This window comes from Nuphar pumila, unplaced genomic scaffold (genome assembly GCF_984573655.1).
Source record: "Nuphar pumila unplaced genomic scaffold, dmNupPumi1.hap1.1 HAP1_SCAFFOLD_2022, whole genome shotgun sequence".
Taxonomy (NCBI): Eukaryota; Viridiplantae; Streptophyta; class Magnoliopsida; order Nymphaeales; family Nymphaeaceae; genus Nuphar; species Nuphar pumila.
The window spans coordinates 6918-15363 of record NW_028323822.1 but is presented as its reverse complement, the minus strand read 5'-3'; the positions used below and the strand labels follow the sequence as shown (position 1 = coordinate 15363).

General features: G+C 49.5%; 1 pseudogene; it reads right to left on the bottom strand.

The window, feature by feature from the left end:
* Nucleotides 1-438: 438 nt before the first annotated feature.
* On the bottom strand, nt 439-1062 carry LOC149808901 (secreted RxLR effector protein 161 pseudogene; annotated as a pseudogene).
* Nucleotides 1063-8446: the final 7384 nt, after the last annotated feature.

Genomic DNA, 8446 nt, shown 5'->3' with positions numbered 1-8446 from the left:
CGACTTTCGCCGCATTAGCTACATAGTTTATGGAAATCAGCAGTTCGAGAAGCGAAGTTACAATCACAGTAAAATGAAAGCTATATATACTCTTTTGTGTTCATACCACCATGCAGTTCCTAGGAGGCTAGGAAGTGCCAACAATGCTGATTGTACTACGAGAGTGCCACGCATACACTCGTGCACATCCTTGTGCACTCTGCCAGCTCTTAGTGCTTAGGTAGATACCGGATATGTGAACATTATGACATGTTATGTGCACATAATGTATTTACTGACGACAATGACAGATAATTCCATGTGCATTCATCTCACAATGCCATGAACATACTTAGAATACGTCATTCTGCAACACTCCCCATATGGAAGGGCAAGTGATTAAGATGCAAAGAAAGACTCAGTGCCTAAGGCAGCTCCCCAGGTTCTAGGAGACAGGAGTCATTCAATGGAAGGCTTCATTCCTAGACCCAAGACATGTTGCTTAAACAGCTCACCGGTCAGTGGCTTGGTTAAGCAATCAGCGACATTATCTTTAGTGGGGATGTACTCATAAACAATTTCTTTGGAGAGAACACGATCCCGTGCAAAATGGTGGATAACGTCTATATGCTTAGACCTATCAGTGGTCATTGGGTTCTTGAGGAGAGCAAGTGCAGCCTGGTTATCGCAAAATATCTTGACGGGACCAGTAATGGGCAACAATTTGCGCAACCACAGAGCCTCCCTAGCATCAGCTCCGGCAGCTTGATATTCAGCTTCTGTCGTAGAGATGGCTGGAGTTGCTTGAAGCTTACTTTGCCAAGTTATAGCAGCACCGTGCAGCAAGAAGGTCATGCCCGTGGTACTACGTCGACTCTTGACATCAGCAGCAAAATCAGAATCCGTACATCCAATCAGTCCAGAGCCAGTTCCATAGTTCAAAGCTAAGTTCATCGTGCCAGACAAATACTGCAGAAGTTTCATCCCAGCTTTCCAGTGAGACGAGTCCGCAAACTTGGTGAACCGTGCAAGGAATGCAACAGCCTGTGCAATGTCTGGTCGAGTGCAGTTGGCAAGATGCATGAGTGATCCAATCAAGGATGGATAGAGTTCCTTTTGCTCGGGACTCAAAGTCTGGATATCATGGCTTAGCGTAGTTAGAGGGACTTCTTTAGGCGCGCACCCTAGCATATCAAAGTCCGACAGGAGCTTGATAATGTACGGTTTCTGATGCAAAGACAAAGTGCATTCACTTCGATTACGCACTATTTATTCCAAGAAGTCAGCTGGTTCGCCTAGATCTCTAGCTTCAAACAAGTTCTGGATGATGTCGAGAACAGCTTCAACCTCCGCTAAAGTTTTGCCAGCAATCAGACAGTCATCCACGTACACAAGTGCAAGCACCGTACCATCAGGTGCTATCTTCAAAAACAATGCGGGATCTGCATCCGAACATGTGAACCCTTTTTCCAGGAATTTTTCCTTCAGGGTTTGATGCCCTGCTCTCGGAGACTGTTTCAACCCATGAATGGACTTATGTAACAAGCATGCGGTGCCTGATGGTGCACGTGTACCTGGTGGATGCCTCATGTACACTTCCTCTTCGAGAAGACCATTCAAGAACGCCGTTTTGATGACTATCTGTCGTACTTCGAGGTCATGCTTAGCTACCACTGCACAAAACGCATTGAACACTGCCTTTCGTATGCACGGTCCAACCACGTAGGGTAAAATTCAAATGCAAGGGGAAATGCAAGAGTTGGCATTGCATCAAACAGGGTGGCTGCAGTTCCTTGAATGTAAACGGCAGAATGCTATGCCTCAACATGCTTCCTGTCAAACATTGAATGAGGTATGCAGCACATGCATGCAACCGTGGTTCCAAGGGACGAGCGTCACCAAAGCTAAAGCAACGCATGCACCCACCAAACATGCTCTCCTCAACATAATGTAGTTAAGCATGCAACGTTGCCTTTGACTACGCTGTCCCTGGTGGACTCTACGAGCAATTGCTGTGCTCGAGACACGCACTGTGTTTTCCTGGGCGAAATACTTTACCCAGTTCTATTTGCTCTCATGTGAACCCAGACAATGGATGTGGTTATAACCAATAATTATTGGAATGTCAGGGCTAATCCATCGTGAGCTTCGAGCAAGAGATGCCACACCGTCCTAAAATGCCCTGAATGTTTATACTCTGGAATGACAGGATATACTGATGTGGGGAGAAACCGGAGTCTCTCAATTACATGAGGAATCACGCATGCACTCACACCTCAGGTAGTCAACAAACAGCCAACACATTGGCTACATAGCGATCACACATACGCATACATGCATGTTAAAACCTTAAACCTGCCGGAGTCAATGCTTTGCAAGAAAGAACATGTGCGTGCGTGCATACATGTCCCTGCGTACACGAATCGAAGTACCGGTACCGCAGAATTGTGCGCGCGCACGAGGCTCGAGCTCTGCGAGGCTGTTTGCGTACTTGAACCGGTGCCATTCGGTAAAATGTATCTTTCGACAAGGATCGATGTTCTTCCATTTCAAATCTGATGGAGAATTCCTTTGGGGTCACAGAAGCTGCATCATTGTGTTGGAGGTATCGTGCATCCCGCCATACCCATCTGATCGGTACGCATGTGCACACGACAGTTGGTAGCTGTAGTGCGCACAGTCTCAGTAGATGGTTGCGTACACAGACCATAAGGTCATTCGAGTCTATGGTCCAGACCATAGAATAACCGACTATGGTCCAGACCAGAGGATGATACATATCTTCTGTGCTTCATAGTGAAACTTTCATTGTATGGAAGCCGTCTACCTGTACAGGTGTCAGCGCTTGCGCTTGGAGTATATTCCGCGGAGGGCATCATTAGATTCATAAAATAAATCAATCAATCAATCGGGAATCATGCCAGGTCCCCAGCGCAAAACACGACGAGGGAGACGTACCCAGGGGGCTTCGGCCTCAGGCCAGGCTGGTCAGCCCGGGGAACAGGCGGCAAGTGCCGCTCCACCGCATCCCAGAAACACTCATCAATGACAGAATTCGCACGGCAAGGTAAAACAACGCTAGGTGGCAAGAAAGGAAATGCAGGCACAGCGCCAAAGGTGGCAGCAGCAGGCAGTGCAGCAACATTATCCGGAGCAAGTTTAAGAACAATCGTGTAATCTTTAACATGGCACTCCGGGCAGCTCAGTCCGCCGGACAAGCGGAGGCAGGGGAAAGCAAGTGGCGCAACAAAGGGACACAATGCGCTTCCCATGCCGCATCCGACCCCGCGGCCCAAAGGGCTTCAGCCTTACGAGCGTCCACGATCATCCGGGCCATTGGCGCCGTGGGCGCCACTCGCACTGCAGCATCATAGTACCAGTTCAGAAGGTCTGCAACAGCAGGGCAGGAAGTAATGTGGTTCATGCGCAAGTGCAAATCTGAGCTTTGTCAAGTTTCAACAAAGTACTGGGGCGCGACAGGATGTGGCACCACAAAACACGTTGATGACAGTGGCACCACATCAAGTACGGACCCGTGAATTCCAACGTGGCGACATCGATGTATCTTGAGGATCACGGAGAGTGCTTGCGCGACGGCTCTGCCTGGCGCTGGCAATTGCCATCGCCTGCCACTTTAAGTGGCCAAAAATTTTGGCGATGTGCCGTCCGTGCCTTTGGCGCCCTGTGCGCTTGTCATTATCCACCCTGTTGGCGCAACTCCTGATGCTGCCGTTTGGCGCAGACTTGGTGATGCTCTTCAATTTTCTGTTCTCCCTGCGCGGGTTCCCGCGCTGGGGCTTGAGGCCGAAGCCCTTCGGGTGTGTCCTCGTAGGCGTAGTGCTCGTTTGCGTGGACCTGACGTGATTCCCAATTGATTTTCTTTTCTTTTTCTTGTGGCGCAACATTCGCGAGAAGGTGCAAGATATGGTGCCACGAAGAATATGATGACCTGATGGCAATTAAAGCGCACGCTGTGCATCGCCTTCAGGACATGAACGAACGTCTAGCTAACAAATGTGTACGTATGTACTTGCACCTGTCTCGCGAGCTCAGCAAAATTTGTTAGGCTGAGGCTCAGCTTGCAGGACCAACAAGCTGAATCACAAAACTTGCAACACAAGAGAAGCTTCCTGGCCACCAGAGTCAACAACATTGCTTGTAAATGCAAATGTGGCTCCTGAGGCGTTGGTTAATGAGGCACAACTGCATCGATGTACAAGAAACATTGCTATTAGTGTCTATTGAACAAAAATGGAGATCATGGTTGTCTCGTCCATACTCCAATGCCCAGTTGCATTCAAAACCCGATTAAAACAGAACAAAACAAGTACGCCAGCCCAAAACGGCAGACGACACAGCCAGATCTAGAGCTGAACTCGCGCCTAAATTCACAACCCGAATATATGAATCGTCAACGCCGCCTTCTTTGGGCTGGCAGCATTTTCGGAGGCTTGCATCATTGTAACCGGAAGCCCTCGCGCTCAGTCTTGAGCACCTCTTGCACGGGAGGGGTGTCCTTCAACTCCTCGGCGTGGCGTTGAAGCATCTCTAGCGATTTGGCTTCCCAGTCAGGGTCGGCTCCCTTCCAGGCCGAGAAGTAAGCGGCGGGGTTCATAGGGTGGAAGCCTTCCGGAAGATTCCACCTCGTCTTGCTCGGCTTGATGTTTCGAGGCGGCATCGTCATCCGGAACATGTACTGCTCGTTGAAGTCATGCTCACTGCCATTGTAGATGACCAGTTTCCTCAGCCGCCGCTGCATGTCAGCTGGCACTGATTGGCATGTGGTTGCACGTTGAATTGAGTTCAAGCTGATATGTATACTTTTACAACACTACCGCATCCACATGGTTGGTAACGCCAAGAAGTGCTTGGCAATCAGTGCTACCGTTACCATCACCTGAGGCAAGCGTACCTGGACCAGCCTGATAAAAGCCTGACCTGACATGCCCTCTGAAGTTGAGCTAACTCAACTAGGTAACGGCACGGCCTTCCGGAACACTCTGACAGAACATGGTCACAGGTGTGGATACCCAGCCAGCGAGGAGACGGCACCACCTCTGCAGCAATCGAGGCTGCCAAAGACCACTGGTTGATCAACACGATGATAACAGTGTGATGTAGGCGATGAGTAAATTGCTTCGAACCTGATTTCTTGGTTGCTTGGTGACATACATACATACTTCCTGCTATTATCTATGTGATGTAATGATGAGTATAGGCCTTGCCTGTGCAGACCGCTGAAGTTCAATGAGTTACACTGCTTCAGGCGCGAATGCATGGTTGCTTTCACCCTGTGCCGAGTGATTCTTGATGTTACCTATGTAATGTGTATGCTGATGATCAGCGTATGTGCTTGTCGCTACGGGAATTCAGCATCTGCCTATGTAGGGGCAATGCTGTCATGAAACGGCGCTCTCCACAAGTTTTAGCTCCTGCGAGCGGCCACATTTATGACTGGCTTGTTTGTTCCGACCACTGCCGTTGAATGAGCTGTATCACTTCGAATGTGCTGTCTTTGTTGCTTGTTGACTATTTCCTGCCATTATGTATGTGATGTAATGATGCAACTCTCATCATTGAATATGACTTCGAATGTGCTGTCTTTGTTGACTTTTCCTGCCATTATCTATGTGATGTAATGACAATCAGCGTACGCATACATGCATACTTCCACAAGACTACCACGTTCAGAAGCATGTTCGCAAATTGTATGAGCACCTTCGGAACCAAACAGTCATCATGTTTTGTCATTACCAAGCTGTCTATGGCTGAGCCGTCTCTGTCGCTCAGTATTCTCAGAGCGACAGTCGTGGCTGGTGTTTAGAGTTTGTTAGCCATGGTATAAGATTGTTACGGTCGCGAGGAACTTTCAACCCAGCAACAGGAGATGAAATCACAACTGCCACGAGGTGCCTACAGCAACAAAATCGCAAACACACCTTTCTCAGCGCATTCTTGGGCAGCATGCCATCCACAGCCTTCCATAGCACCTCGGCTCGGCCAAACTTGGCAATAGCATCCTGCGGCGTGGACGTGTGAAGGTTTCCAGGCTTTCCAGAGTGCCGATAATATGTCTTGTTTGTCACCTTGTCACCACTGAGAACGGCTTTGTCCGCATTGATCACCACCACCACGTCGCCCTCCTCCAGTGTTGGGTTGTAAGTAGGCTTGTCTTTTCCCTGAAGAACCTTTGAGATGACAGCAGCCACTCGGCCGATGGTCTGCACAGAAAGGTTGTTGAAGCAGCGGACTCAAGGGGCGAGCGTGTTCAAGATGTCGGTGGTCGAGGCAATAGAGGAATGGGAATTTCATAAAGCTTCATTGCAAACAGCCAGGTGTCGCATCCCGTCAAACTTCCTCCACTTTGGCTTGGCTGGCTTACAGAGAGCTCAGAGCGCTGACAGCAATGCAGAACATCTTGACGACCAGGGGTGGGTAACATTTGCTTACCCCTGAGATCATGTCAATCGCGGATTTGCAAGCAATACGAGTGTGCGCCTTATGGCACCCGGGATCCAGGTGGGCCATGAACGAGCAGGTAAGCAACCCTATACAGCGCATTTTGCTTCAGCGTCATGAACGTACCTCGCCACTGACATCAAGAAAACGAATCCGTTTATCCCTCAGATCAATTCGGTTGATCCAGCTATCGACAGTTCCCACTTTATGCAGCACCCGGTGCCCAGCTTGCAAGTTTGCCATCGCCACCGACACTAAAATGATATCGCAATCACAACTGCCAGGCTACAGCGACTGCTACAGTATATCCTCCGTCCGCTTGCATGAGTAAGTGCTGCGCCTTCATAGTATGAAGGCCCCCTTGGGCAAACAGTGTACGTATGTGGTGAAGCAACCGCAACTGCCTCTCTCACCTGCCTCGAAACGCAACAACACGGTCTGTGGCAAAAAAATGTCTCGATCATTACACTCAGTTTGGAATCCACAGCTTCAATGTCCCAATGTTCGATAGATAGACCTAGATCATGTATCATGACTCAGTGTTGACACAACGGCAGCCTGCAGCACTTGCTTTCTGTCAGACAATCGGATGCCACAACTTCGTGTGCAGCAGTTGCTCCATACGAGACAAGAGCAAGTCATACTTCGACGGTGACCACAACAAAGAAACATCTCGCTGCGCCCTTTGCGCTTATTGACCATGGAGGAGTGCTGCTCCATTTGCGCGGATGTCCTAGAGTTTTGCGGGTTTGGTCCGTGTGGACACAATACTGTGTGCTCAAAATGTGTAGCTCGCTTGAGACAGCTGCAAAACAGCAGGGAGTGCGTGTTTTGCAAGGCAACGTGGGAGGTCGTTTTTGTCACCAAGTACATGGACGAGCACACCAGGCGGATATCTCCAGAGGCTTTTCTCGATCTGAAGGTAGGTTCCATCTATCACAATGTTTTGCCATCCAGGTTGAGCCGTGCACGATCTGCCCGCGCCTGCATCGCTCCACACGTCACTTACGAAGCATCGTTGTCCAGCGAATAAGATCTAAGTGGGCTGTATCAAATCTCGTACGGTGTTTTATCTTTTGTAGTGCTGTCTGGGAGCAATGAGGTGTGGTACATCGTGTGTCAGGCTTCGTGGTAGCTGCTCGTCAGGATGGGCCTTGCACGATGGCGTGCTGGGTGTGCACAACATGGCAGATGGTATTACAGATGTTCAGACGCAAATGCCCATGGTTGTGGATGGCAGGAGGTAGATGGACATGAGTAACCTGAGCAAGGGCACTTTGGATGTTCCGAGAAGATGCTGTGAAATGCTCGAGCCATCAGCAACGTTAAATGTCGAGCTTGCCACGCGCGTGATGACCGATATCAAACACTGCAAACGCGAAAGGTCTAGATGTTGCAATTCACGTCACTGAGCTAACCTTGTGGCCTTCCTGGCTCCAAGGTCCCTCAGAATATGTAGAAAACGACATTCAGGAAATCCAGGGTTTGTTGCTGTCACACAATGCTGGACATAGTCCAATTGCTGCCGACTTTCTTCACGAGCCTCATATCAATCAAATCCATAGGCAATCCTTCTCACTGACGAAAAGATCCCTCTGCTGAAAGGCGGCGCGTTTGGCGGACTCGTAAATCTCAAGAGTCTCTGCGCATCGTTCTGGCATTCCTACTCAATGGCCTTGCACCACCCTCAAAACCCTGAATCATGACGTGCATCTGCTGGTATGGCTGAATTAATAGATAGCATTTCGGGGTCGCAGGGGCAACCAGGGTGCCAGTAGCGGCAAAAAGACCCAGCACAGGCTCCCAAACAACCCTGCTCGCAATCTACCTCAAGCTGAGAATCTTGGAACCAGGAACCGCATAAGACGAACTGCATAAGACGAACTGATTAACATGAATCATGTCCAACACGATACAGTCGTGAACCATTGTCAGAGTGTGGGATGGTTGAGGTGCACTGGGGAGCCCAGAACCTGCATGCTGTATATGGCGTGTTAGCGGTGGTAAT